This window comes from Gorilla gorilla, chromosome 11 (genome assembly GCF_029281585.2).
Source record: "Gorilla gorilla gorilla isolate KB3781 chromosome 11, NHGRI_mGorGor1-v2.1_pri, whole genome shotgun sequence".
Classification (NCBI taxonomy): domain Eukaryota; kingdom Metazoa; phylum Chordata; class Mammalia; order Primates; family Hominidae; genus Gorilla; species Gorilla gorilla.
The window spans coordinates 112,044,259-112,058,662 of NC_073235.2; the positions used below are offsets into that span (position 1 = coordinate 112,044,259).

At 33.3% G+C, this 14,404-nt stretch overlaps 1 protein-coding gene across 29 annotated transcripts in view; it reads left to right on the top strand.

Moving 5' to 3' along the window:
• The window catches only part of MAP2 (microtubule associated protein 2), a 309,881-nt gene that overhangs the window by 6,585 nt on the left and 288,892 nt on the right, over positions 1-14,404 (top strand). The window lies entirely within an intron of this gene.

Consider the following 14,404-nt stretch of genomic DNA (forward strand, 5'->3'; position numbering starts at 1 on the left):
CCAGATTCCATTGTTCATTATTGAAATCAAATGGTAAAGCTAAATCTTGTGCTCAAAATTAAAGCATCTCCATGTTGATCAAAATGTCCTAAGTTGGAATACTGGCTACTTAAATGTATCTTTTAAGAAGTTCAGGTGACATTGCTTTTACATGGAAAATGCCCTTTATCTTCACTTAAACATCAGAAACCAGGACTGATGGAACTTTTAAGAATTTTGCTGCTAGGAAAACATAAAATACTAAGCATCTACTGAAACCTGAATCTCGTATAAAACAACCAAGTGACTATGATCTAGGACTTATTTAAAAGATCTTTGGCCACTGTATCTCAGACTAAAGTTTTGCCTTATTCGGGATGAAGATTATTTCAGAGCACTGAGTGGCCTTTGGTGAAACTTAACAGTTTTTTTCATTTGTTTAAGTTCTTATAGCTTTAAAACTCAGTCACGAATTTCATGCTTTTTCTTCTTTTGTCTTCAGTAGCACCATATTGAGAGTGGTCAATATCAAAATTGGCAGTATGGAGCTTTGTACAATCCTGGACATTCTTACTGCCTTATTTAGTCCCTTCCCAAATGGTATCATGAGGGTATTAATAGGAATGCAAAGTTCTCCATTTAAAAAATGGCATTTAAAATGGATAAACTGATTTTTAATAAAATCTTTTTATTCCTAACATATTTATGATTTATGTAATGGAATAGCTTTTTGTAGCCCTGTTAATTACTGGATTAGAAGGACTGTGTGTTTACATATCTGGAAATATTTAAAATGCTATTAAATGCATTCTTTTTATAATTAGGTAATTATTTTTTACATTTACAAATGAGAGTTACAAATACATTCTTTATTTCTGTGCCTCTGCCCCATCACTGAAAAGGTATCAATTCTCAAGACTTGCTATTTATATATGAATTAGAGGATGTTTGATGGGGAAAAGAGACTATCAAGAGCAAATGTTGTGAACCTGTGGAGTACATATAAGTAAACTGGGACAGTGACCATTTAAGTGACTTTCCTTATCTAGTTAGTAGGGGAAGCAGGCCTGAGACTCAATAATTCAGGCTCAAACTCAGTGCTTGGTAAGAGGTGTCACTGAAGACTCATCTCATTCTGACTGCCATTCCCAATTTTGATTATATTTCTGTTCTCTGAGCTGAGGGTGGATTGAGGTGGCAGTCATACCTGCCCAACTTCGTTGCTCAACTGTGACTTTCACATGGATATAAAAGAGGGAGGGGCTCGGAATTCTAGGGTCATTCCAACCAGCTACATGCCAGCTACACTACTGTAAGCACTGATACTAAATCTGATCCAGGAAACACTTACAAAGCTACTGCTCCAGGGCCATTCCTGTGGTTTGGATCTCTCCGGATAGTAGTTTAATCTGGGGATGTGTGCCCAGACTTGGAAAGCCAGTGAGCTTTTCTGTGAGCTTGAACTATCCATACTGATGCCTCCAGACTGATTTGAGTCTGTGTTTAAACTTGGCTCAACATATAAGGGGAATCCAACAAAAATAGGCAGGTTGAAACTTTTTTCTCATCTGTAATGCCATTAAATTTTCTTCAAATTGCTTTCCTTTTGCGTTTCTCCCAGATTTAACATTTTTAGCTAAGAAGAAGTAAGCTAGAAAGGCTGTGGGCCTCTGTGTTTGTGCCTGTTTTCCACTTACCTTCCTACTCTTATGTGCCTTCCTGTTTCTCTGCCTACAGTGCTCTATCCCTCTTGGTTGTTGTTGTTGTTGTTTTGCTTTTTCCAAGACTGCATATTAAATAAGAATTGGGTGTTGCTGTGGTTCCTGTGTTCAGCAGAGCTTCATCTGCACCCATGCTGCTTAAGCGTTATGGAATCTTTAGTTGACAAATACTTGAAAGCCATGAAAAGCATCTTAAAGGAAAGAAATTAAGTAGAAATTGTGCTTAAATATTAAGGAGAAACATATTCCTGGTCACTGAAAACTGAAACCATACCACTATCACGAGAGTGAAATAATTCTAATGCCACCATTCTATTAGAAAATTCCGTGTAATATGTCTTTATTCTCTAGATGAACATGTCTAATCATCCATCAGAATCAGAGTGACTGTCTTATCACTGAGTAGATAGAACAGAGTTTCTTATAATTTCCGTATACATTGATGAAAAATGGGTTGTGCATATTGGTCTTCCTCTGAAGTGTCTTTATGTGGTACAGGGAATAAAACCACCTTAATTGTATAACAAGAGTCAACACATATAAATGCAGATCTCTTAAAGTAAGATATTTCATACTCTTCTTAGTTTCTTTTATTTGGTGGTCTGAAATTTAAATAATCTGTAAAGAATTAAGATAATGCCTTTTAGAACATGATGTTCTTACTTGGGAGGGATTCACTGTCTCTTCTACTTGAATATCAGGCTAGTGTGTCCTTTCTTAGATCATAGCCCATGGTTCATTCACTTATTTATTTAACACATGGTTATTGGGTTCCTAATATTTAGCAGGCACTTTTCTGAATGTGGAAAATATCAGAAGAAACCACATAAGTTCCTGTCCTCATGGAGCTAACATTCTAGCAGTAGGAGACAGACATTAACAAGTGAAATAATAAATGAACATTTCAGACACAATTAAATGCTGTAGGGAATATACAATAAACATATATAATAGAACTTGTCTGTGATGGGATAGGCTGCCTTTGGAGGCATGAGTGATGAGAAGTAGCCAGCCATAGTAGTACCGGGAGGAAAAGCTTTCAAGTGAGAGAGAGTAGCCTCAAAGCAGGAGGCTTTTTATATTTGGAAAACAGAAAGACCAGTGGTACTGGAGTCCAACAGACACGATAGAGGATACTGGGACACTTAAGTCAGAACAGAAGGCAGGTACCAGGCCACATTGGTCCTTTTGACCCTGATAAGGAGTTTGTCTTTTATTTAACTTGCACTGCACTGTAATTTTTCAGGATGTTAAAAGCAGAATTTTTTTAGAATCTCATAAAAGCTTTCAAAGTTTAATTATATCTTCTAAATCCCTCTAGATATATCTGTATCTTATTTGCTAATGTGTTAAATCACAAGAGAGAAATAATTTAGAAAATCAGAAATCAATGGTGGAAACAAGAGTAGACTTTTGGTAAGCTGTTCTTATCTAATGCTGTAATGTAACTCAAACTGTGTCATTTTTTTTTGGCTGTTGGTGAGTTACATGCATAATTAATTTTAATCACTTGTAGTCTCTTTGTACCCCAAACCAAGCTTTTCAAAACAATCTAAACAGAAAAGTACAAATTCATGTTTGAGGGAAGTAGTCAAAAAAAAAAATTCCGTTCTCAATATGAATGGGTCCTTTGGCTATTTCCCCACAGCAGATTTAGTTGTAAACAAGGTCAGGTGCCAAGCAACAACCAACATTAAATAACAGTGTAACACACATTTTGCTTCTTAGAGACAATGGTCTAAATCTCCTGACAATTTGGTAAATGAGCTGATCCAGTTTCATGATAATCTTGAATCATGTATGGGATTAATAAACAGTGTACCTCTTTATGCATATATTGCTTATACTAAAATATTTAATGCACTTTTCAGATATTTATGGACTTAGTGTAATGCTCTGTTGAGTTTAGCTTTAAATACAGTTTGCAGACATTTGATTTATTGTACTTTTGGCGTGGTTCAAAGCTGTTTACTTTTTTCCTAAGCATGCCCTCAATAAACAAAATTATTATTTTTTTATTTTGTCATATTATGATAGTTACTGGACATTTCCAAAATATCACATAATTTAGGAGAAATTAATATTTTTATTTTATAATGGGGTATTTAATTATTGTTGATTTTTGTTTAAGCCTCTTTCCTTGACTTCTGTTTTATTTTTAGGATTATTTTTATTATGTAAATTACTTTAATGTGGAACCATTTGATATAAGGATCTTCCAGACTTGCAGTTACTGGAATGTTAAAAATATGGGACAAGCATGGTTACTCATGCCTATAATCCTAGCATTTTGGGAGTCTGAGGCAAGAGTTCAAGACCAGCCTAAGCAACATAGACCCCAAATCTACAAAATAATTTTTTTTTTTAATTAGCCAGGTGTGATAGTGCATATCTGTAGTCCTAGCTATTCAGGAGACTGAAGTGAAAGGATTGCTTGAACCGTAGAGTTTAAGGCTACAGTGAGCTATGATTGTGCCACTGTACTCCAGCCTGCATGACAGAGCCAGATCCTCTCTCTCTCTCTCTCTCTCTCTCTCTCTCTCTATATATATATATATATATATATGTTTTATATATATATAAAGCAAATCAACAAATAATTCAAATATATTTTAAATTCTGAATAGTATTCTTGGAATTATATCCAAAATGTGGGCTTTTTAATATTGAGATATTACTAAGCATCAAATATAAATTAAAATGTATTTCAAAGGATTAATGAAAGAGCTTTAAAAAGAATCAGAAAAGTAATTAATTTCTTCTATATAGACAACCCTGGTTGTGCTATAGAATATCAAATATACAGCATATTGTTCTCCTCTAGTTGACAGTCACTAGAGATATAAGACATAAAACTAGTATTAAAAATAATATAATTTACAACAATATTAATGGTAAAAAAAAAGTATGTCTTATAAGTGCTAGCAAATTCAGAGGAGGGAGTGTCATTGCCATGTGCAGAAGTGAAACACATTATGTCGGAAGTGGCATGAGTGTGTGTAGGTTTGGAAAAGCACCTAGATAGGACAATAGCAATAGCAAAGGCACTGAGGTGACAGTGAGCAAAGCAAACCAGATTGCATGTAATAGAGGGTTCCTTTTGGAGAACAGTTGCCTGTGTGGGTGGTGCTGGATTTGTAGATGTCCTTAGTAAGAGATTTGGTTTCATTGTAAGGCCACTGGCATCAGTGAAGGATTTTTGACCTGGGAAATGGCATGAGGAATGTGATATATTCAGATTAGCAAGAAAAATTTGGGGAAAGATAGTGGCCTGCCTAGAATTTCTACATATGGTGTAGCATAGAGACATCAAACTATTTAGAGTGGGAAACTAAGGGACTTCTTTGGAAATTTTGGGTACAGACATTTTCACATACAATTAAGAAAATATCAACACTAAAGAATGGGATTGTGTGATGCTGGTGGAGATGGGTGAGAGTTAGAAGCCATGCAGAAATGTAGTCAGTCAGTGAATAATATAGGCTTCTATTCGGGTTATGTTACGTGCATGCCAAATATATATATATATATATTTATATATATTATATATTATATATAAAAATATATATGTTTATATATTATATATAATATATAATAAAAATATATTATATATAATATATAATAAAAATATATTATATATAATATATAATAAAAATATATTATATATAATATATAATAAAAATATATTATATATATGTACTGGCCTTGGAAAATAAAGGAAAAGAACAAAGATTAATTTCTATTTAATTCCTTCTAATTTCTAGGTCTTAATGGAAATGGACTTCATGACTTCACAGATTAAGTTAGTAAACAGTTTTTGAAAATCAGTTATATGTGTGTATATGTATGTTAACAAATTGTCTTTCAGAAGATTACAAACACATTCTTGTTAGATATTTCTAATTTTAAAGGTTTGCATTAAGACGTATTAATATTTTTATAGTTAATGTACTGTGGTAGGGATTGGCAAGCTATTTTATCAAAGGGCCAGACAGAAAATTTTTAGGCTTTGTGGGCCACGTGTAGTCTCTATCACAATTACTCAGCTCTGCTGTTGTAGCAAGAAAGCAGCCACAAACAATAAGCAGTTCTTATCATGTTCCAATAAAATTTTATTACTAAAAACAAGTGACAGTCCCATTTGACCTTCAGACTGTATTTTGTCAACCCCTGGCATATGTTGTCATGGTTGAACATGAATCCAGAAAATGGCTTTGAAATTATAAAACCATACTGTTAAAACATAACAAATACATGAAGACTATGTGAAGACAGTAGTTAATATAGTTCCCTTTATGAAGTCCCATGGATGGAATCTTTAGATTTCTCTCAAGTCAGAGCATGTTAGATACTGGAGACTCTTTCCTAAGCCACTAGCTTGGTTTTGGAATCAGTGTTTGTGAAGTTGATTTTGTCTCCATTTTTTTCTTGGCTTCTAGTAATCTCAGAATAAAATCATGTCCCCCTTCAAGTAACTGTGTAGAATCTTTGGTAGACATTTCATACACTAACATTTTCATGCATCGTTTTCTTATGATTTCTCTTTATCCTAATTTTATTGAATCTTTTTATTAAAAGGTAAAATGTAAATCAAACTACATTCTGTATTTTCATCAGAGATCTACTTTTAATGAAAGTCTGTGACCAGAACAATATTCACTTTTCAGAAGGAAAAGATGGCATGGCCTTTCAATCATATTGTACTATCAAATTAGGACAGATTGCATTGTTCTTGTTCAGTTTTCACAACTGAAATCATTTTCTCAAAAACAAATTATAATGTGTGTGTGAATATGCTGTTGGAGGACATTTGTTAAATCTGTTACCCTTGCACTTAAAAAAAATGGGGTGGATTTGTTGCTTCTGAACCTTTCACTGTTCGTTATCACAAATGTCTTTTAAACAGTTTTTCAACCCTCTCAACTTTAGTGGTCCTGGTAGGAAGATGCTAAGACCCAGGTATTTTGTCTTATAAGTGCATGGTCATGAAAATATTCTGAGAATTAGAATTTAGATATGTAAGCACTATTCTGTCTCTCTCCAGAATGCCACATGAGGTTTTCTCATTCAAACTGAAATCTGGGACTTACAGTATAACTGTGAATTTTGATTTTGTTTTGTTTTACATATTCTCATGTGAAATTGTACTGTTGCCTTCTAATTTCGATAATAGATAGATATTGTGGATACATTGGAATTAGAATTAAATAATTGGCCTAATTTTAACTGTCCTATTAAATCGATAGTGAGATTGTTTGCCTCTTCCAGAAATGACATGATGGACAAGAGAGCTCCTCATGTGACCATTAGCCTGAAAACAAAAACTTACTAATTAGCTGTGACTTGATAATGATTCTTAGACATAATCAATGGGAGTGTCAAGGGAAATGGCAATATTCTTCTTTAAAAGTTAAGAAAAATAGAAGAATACTGTACAAAAATACATAAGTTAGAAAGTTCTTGGTTGTCAGATAGTTAGTGGTTTGTTCCCCCTTATCAGGACTTGTATTTGAGATAAGTCGTTCCCCTGTAATCATCTTGCATTGTTTAGAGTCACAGAGAATTAGAAATGTAACAAATTGCATTTCAACCAGATGTGGAACATAGACAACACCTTGAGTGATGAGCCATAGGTATAGTCGGAACCAGATTTCAACAAATATTATTGCTTAGGTGCAATTGCAAGGAAAGTACAATAGGCATGAGACTGTACTATTGTTATGGTAGTGAAATATATAAAGTATCTCAAATATTAGCAAGAGGTTAGATTAAGCTAAGTTAGTCAAAATGAAAAGATGGTGTTGTACTTTGCTAAAGTGAGTTCAATTTTATCTTCCCATGGCAAAGAAAAAAATTCGTATTTTATTATACATATCAGATACTTATGGAAACAGTCTGTAGATAAGGATGTGGATGTAAATGGAGTATGAATATTTAACCTTGAGAATATTATTTTTATTATTTTAAAATGATTATTTCAAGGTATAAATTGCTTAGGGTTCCTGTATTATGCTGGGTTATTTTTTGCATTACAAAATATTTCAAAAACATGAGAGCAGCCACTGGAAACTTTGTGATGAATTAAGTATTCATGACTTTGTATCTTGTGATTAAAACATAGTTTATTGTGTAAATAACTCCACCGATTTTATTCAGCATCCTTTTTCTGGGAATATAATTAGGAAAAGACATTGAACAGTTGCAGTTGCCTTTCTCAAAATATTATGCACCTTCTTAAACCTGCAGAGAAGGTTCTATATGTCTATGGAGAATCTACTCTCACCATTGAGCTGAGGAGCCCTGGTTTAGGCCAAGGCACATCTGGAAAATGCTTCTCCTTAGAAAAGTACTATTGGCTTAAACAGAGTGGCACCACTTATTCATGCCATTTCTGGACTCATGTCAGCATCCTCAGGATGGAATGAAAAGTAACCTTATGATGACACGGCTCTCTGGTGGTCAGATTTGATGTTACATATCATCTTCATAAAATCTAGGTATACATATATTCAAAACACAGACAATATTTCAAATTTTTGGATAACTACATTATTATTTATAATATAATCTAATAATAGAATAAAATAGACCTCCTGTTGGAAAAATCCATACCAACTCTAATAAAAATTTCATTTTGCTCTTAAAAATAACATACTGATTTTTATTCGGTTGCCATTTAACTGCATAAAAATTTTTAAGTTAGACATTTGAAGTTATACATGAACAGTGCAATGCCTCCTCATTGATGGTATATAAATAAAGTTTCTTCTCTATTTCCGAGGTTGGAGAGAATAAAATGGAGAACAAAGAGGGGTATCATATGGTGATTGCTTTGTATAACTCCAGTTTGACTGAGTGCTGTTATTTCTGTGTACCCACATTGCTGCTCTGTTTTGTCATTTATAAGATTATACATTTGATTACCTAATTCCATGACTACATGTGATTGCTAAGGTCCACATTTATTAATACCTATACTTCTTTGAACAAGATGCCTAATATGTATGTGTGTATAAACGTGTACATATATATAATTTACAAAGGACAACTTTGCATAGACTCATAAAGGAAGTACTGAAAAAAAATCTTAAGTTGAAACTAAACTATGACTTTCTTGGCCCTTGTTTCAGTATTTTTAAGGTGAGGATAATTACCAAAGATCTCTTGAGTTTTTTGTTTTGTTTTATTTTTGCTTCACATCTAGGAATCTGGAAGTCAAATTAATGCTATCTTTTAGAGCAAAGACTTATTGTTTCTCAGGAAGTGAGAGAGAGTGAACAAAATATATGCCACAATTGTAGCTCCATAGAAAAAGGCAATGTCAACAGTTTTACCCTACATAAGAGATGCATATCACTTATTGGTCACATTAGCCATTTGAGAACCATTAGAAAGTAAGCAACTGTCACCCTTTATAAAATTGTATAAAGTTTATACAATTTTAAGTCGATGTTACGTTATCCCACTGCTTGATACTGGGATATACAACATGAATAGATATAGACAAAGCACTGAATTTATCTGGAGGAGAATGTAAATAAAATAACATCTTATTGACCCCTATTTATTTTATGGTTTTATTGTCCACACAATAACTTTAAAAAATCATGATAAGTTACAAACTGTTCTATTACACTGTGTTTAGATTTATCACTCTATATCATTGTATAGGCCACATAATTTTTATGGAATAGTTCACTTTTTAAATATTTATCCTTGAAACATTCACTAATTTCAGTTTTGAAGTAGTGAACAAGACACCATAGTCACTACATAATTTTTGTTTCCTTGTTTGTACAGTGTTTGCAATATTTCATTCTCTTATTCACCATGATACCCCAGTTGTGTCTATGAAGGGAATGGTCAATAAGTATTTTTGAGTAAATGAATGAATAGTTTTAGAGACACAAGCTTAGAATCCCAAAAAGTTTAACAAAACTTATTTCACCCTATACCAAAAAGGAAATGGTGAGTACTTTTGGAGAAAATAAGATTTGAAAGAATCAACACTATCTGTTTCTCTTAAAAAGAAAAAGAAACCTCATTCATTTGTCTAAAATATCCAATTTTTACCTTTGACACAGAAATTCTTATAGCACCACCCTCTTATTGAGTCCTTGAGAAAGTCATTTGACCCTCTGGGCCTTAGTTTTCTAATAAAATAAGGGGATAAATTTGTCTCCAAGACTGCTTCTGTTTTATGGTTAATTGGAAGAGCATTGCATTAATTCACACTTTTACACAAATCAGTCATCTTAGCTACCTGTTTGCTCAAAAAAGACTGCAGTAGTTGGAATGCTGGACAGGTAAGTTTTTTTTGTTTGTTTTAATTAGGGAAATCTGAATGTCATAAAGGAAGGTTGGAATTATAAGGCACCTTTCAGAGGAAACAAATCTATCCACAGTGAACACTTACTTTATATTCAGCAAGTGTTTATTAAGAACCAGTTATGAGTTTCCTACTGTGATGAGCCATGTTAGCAGTACAAAGTAAAAGACAATCCCACATCCTTGCCCTCCTGAAGCCTGTTACCCAGTTGAAGTCAGCCACCTCACATCCTTTTGGCAACTAAACAGACTATAAATAAGTGCTTATCATATCACTAATTTACATTTTTAAAAGTCTTTGGGGGAGGAAACATACATGTGATACACTTAAATAAGAGCCCAGTCATAATTATAGTTGTGTGCTAAAATCATCATTTATGGTCATGTATAAACATGATGATTCTAATGCATAACCATGTAAATAATGATACAAGTAATCAGAGCTGTTGGAAAGATGAGACTGAGACAAAGCTTTGGGAAAAGACAGATACAACTTTACTTTCTTTGTAGATTATATTCACCCTTCCTGTAGCTGGTGTGGATTTTTAAAAGAATAAAAAATCTTTTTGAAAAAAATAATTTGCAATAGAAAGGCAACAAGGTTGTTTTTCTTCACTAATGTACATAATACCACATTTTATTTCTTTGGGCAGTTAAGTCTTAAAACAATTCATCAGGCGTATGGATAAAACATTACTCATAAATCCTTTAAATTTTTTGTTATATACAGATCATCTACCAATGTCTATTTAAATTCTCTGAGAATGTCTTCCACTTCAAATGTAAGTCCTTTGGAGGACATGATGCTTTGGAAAAGAAGGGAAAAAGGAGGTATCCCCAAAGGATTTATTGTACTGCTTTTCGAAGTGGAGGCCAGCTGTTTTTGGAACTAGAATTAAAATGTAAATTATCAAAGGGAAATAATGAGAGCCATTCCTTTTAAACAATGCCCAGTGCAATCAGAGTAAGAAAAGGATTTAGGGAGATTTCCTACTATGCACAAGTCACGAATGATGAAGTGAAAGGCTGGGAGGGAAGTGATTTGCAAGGAACTAAGTGAACACAACCCACTGATTGTCTAGGACACTTAGAAGTTGAATTAATCGAGGAACAGACCTTCAGTTCTGCTGGGCCTGAATCCAAATCACAAGATAACTGTGCATGGAACTTAGGAAGTTACTACATTAGTACTATAGCAGGACTGTAAATGGAACTACAGTGCTGGCATGAGTTGCATTTCAATTCATGTGGTTTTTGAATCAAAACAGAGGTCTTTTAGCACAATGTAGTCAGTCAGTGCCACATGGGAACAAAACAGAAAGATTATACATGTTTCCTCAGGATTGTCTATATTAATTATTGGACAAACACCCATAAAAGCTTTTAAATTTGAGGATTTTCACAAATAAATTAGTTTTTATTATGTTTTTCTACAAATTTAAGTGCTTCAGAAAGGCCCAAATGTCCTAACCAGGGCTACATACATAGAGTATACTCATTTAACTATTTCTATTAAGTCCTAATATTTAATGTCAATCAGATGTCCTAGTATGTGATGAGGAAATAAAATGTTCATGAGGAAAGGAAAAAGTGTAGATATATTGATTTGTAATTGGTTTTTACACAAGCAAACCACTAAGTTGAGGGAGCAAAAGAACTTTAACCTTAAAAAATTGGGGAGTCTAGGGGCCCCCAAGACATTGATCAATGATTTTGCCTTTTTGTATGGGTTGGTGAACAATTTCTGTAGTGTCCAAATGACTAAAGATCAGATTGCAGTTAATGACTGAAATAGTAAGGGATTTTATTAGCAAATAAATGTTTAATTATCAGCTTAAATTTTGGCATTATCTCCTCATCCTCTACCTCCAGTATTTTATTAAGGTCCCTGACTCTTCTTTCTGTTTACACTTTCACTGGAAGATCTTTTCCATTGTCCAATATTTAACAACCATTTGTATTCTGACTACTTCCTAATCTGTATCTCCAGTTTGGGAATCTTCCCTGAGAGTCAGGCTCATATATCCAACTGCCTGCCAGGTGGCTTCACTGGTGTTCTGCAGGCACTTGAAACTCAACATGTTCATAATGAAACTTATTTCAATATCCACCCTTACATTCCTCTTAGAGTCCCCATTTTAGGTCATGGAACTATTCCAAGTCAGAAATGAAAAAGTCATCCTAGACTCCTAAATATATATTTCTTTCAAATTTTTCTCCTTTTCATCTCTACTGTCACTGAATTTGTTTTTCACCTTTCATCTGAAATATAGCATTTGATTTCCTTGCCTCCAAACTTTTTCCATTAAATTCGCTATTTATATGAGCCAGAGTGATTGATCTTTCTTATCTGCATATTTAACCAAATCACTCCTCTGTTTAAAATCCTTCCTCCAGTATTAATATAGCATATAAAACCATGCAAATCTAGAAGCATGCTATCTCGTCAATCTTATTTTCAGCCACTCCCTTCCTGTATTTTTGGCCTCAGAAATACCAATCTACTATAGTCTCCACACATTACTTGCTCTGTTCTTCCCATTATAGGTTTTTTTTTTTTTCTCCTTGGCTAGCTGCTTTTAATCTTTCAAAACCAGCTCAGTTTTTTGTATTTCTATCTCACTGTCTATTTATACTTCTTGCAGGAAGTAACCATCATATTCATTTTTGTAAATCCAGTTTCTAGCAGAGTGCCTGGCATATACTATGTACTGAATAATTATTTGTTTAACCAAACAAAAATGCAGGTTCACCATTCTGTTTAGCTTTTGCTAGTGATTATTTGATTAAATTGGTGCTTGTCTACTGCACTGTTTCCCTCTACAGAGCTAACATCAGTCAAATGCTTTAGTATAACAAATATTTTTATCATACTTCTTGATGTATGCTACCAGTCTCTTCAACACCCACTCCCAAAGAACACTTGTTCCATTATTACACCCTATCCTGGATAAACTAAAGACTCAACCTCAGTTTCTTCACTTCGGCCATGGGGATAGTTTATTTCCCAAAGTTTTGTGAGAGTTAACTGATGGAGAGCTTATGTGAACATGGAAGCATGGTGTCAGGCACACATCATTGGAGTTGAGTAAATATTCAGTGAATTTTCATAAAACATGAAAACTCAACATTTTCTAAAATGTTTCAACACTGTCATTGGAAAATAAAGATGATGAACAGCTGCTCATAGGAAAGAGGTGAGCTAAAACTTTAATCTACCAGAGGAGGCTACGATGGGGCTGTTTCCACACTTGACATCACTTTGGATTCTTTACACTCAGCAAACCTCCAAGCAAAACCAGTTTTAGGAATATATTATTCAAGTACTGAGAAAGAATTTTAACATTTCCTTTGTATAGTAGTTAAGTATTTTGTTTCAATTTTAGAGATTTTCATAAGGTCAGCAGAGATGTCTGTATGCTTGAAATCTATATTGTTTTGCTCAGGTTAATTTAATTTAATGGCAATAAATGATTTACCAAGCACATTAACCATTAACACCAGCAAAGTAGTCAGAAGTTTAAGACATCTATCTCAAGTTAATGCAGGAAATTAGAACCCCCATCTTTAATTCTTTCTCGGGGACTAAAATTTGAAATGTATGTGTCTCTCTAGTTCAGTATTTCTTGTCTTTGCTCAAGGATTAATTATATTACTCAGTCTCAATGAATAAGGAAATTAATAATTCATGCCTAAATATTACATAGGTGAACATTTTTGTTGTACTAATTAGTATCTTGTAATTAAAAGTCTTGTATGACAAGTACGTGAGACTGTCGGCTGAAATAACCATACATTCCAATTAGATTCAGTAAGTCAGTATCATTTATGGGGAGGAAGCCTATTTGTCTAAAATTAGAACCTGGGCTGGGCTGATATTTTAAATCAAGATCTGAAGTGAATTTTGGTTGCAGTTTAGTAAAATTACTTTAAGATATTTTGTCAGAGGGAAAATGAAAATTAAAGTAAAATTCAAACCTCATTACAGCAATTACTAAAGGAGTATGTAAGTTAATTGTTTAACTTGAAATTTAATTATAATAACTATTTTTATTTTTCAAACTGAGTCATCGTTGAAGCTTAGTTTGCTATTCAACCATGTATTCTTTGAGGAAATTTGAAAGACACTTGGTTTCTTGATTAAAAGTTCTTATCGGGAGCAGTTTTTAAAAATAGTATATTTTTAAAATTTTAAAGTACTTTATAAAATCTCACACTTTCAAAAAGAAAGGTTTGATTGTCACATATAAAAAAGCTTAAGTCAAGCTTTTTTGTGATGATGTGTTACCATCACTACTCTGACAGACATGGTTTTTTTTGTTTGTTTGAATGCTACATTGTTTTTGCCTGATTCTGTAATCAATAAATTTCCTAAG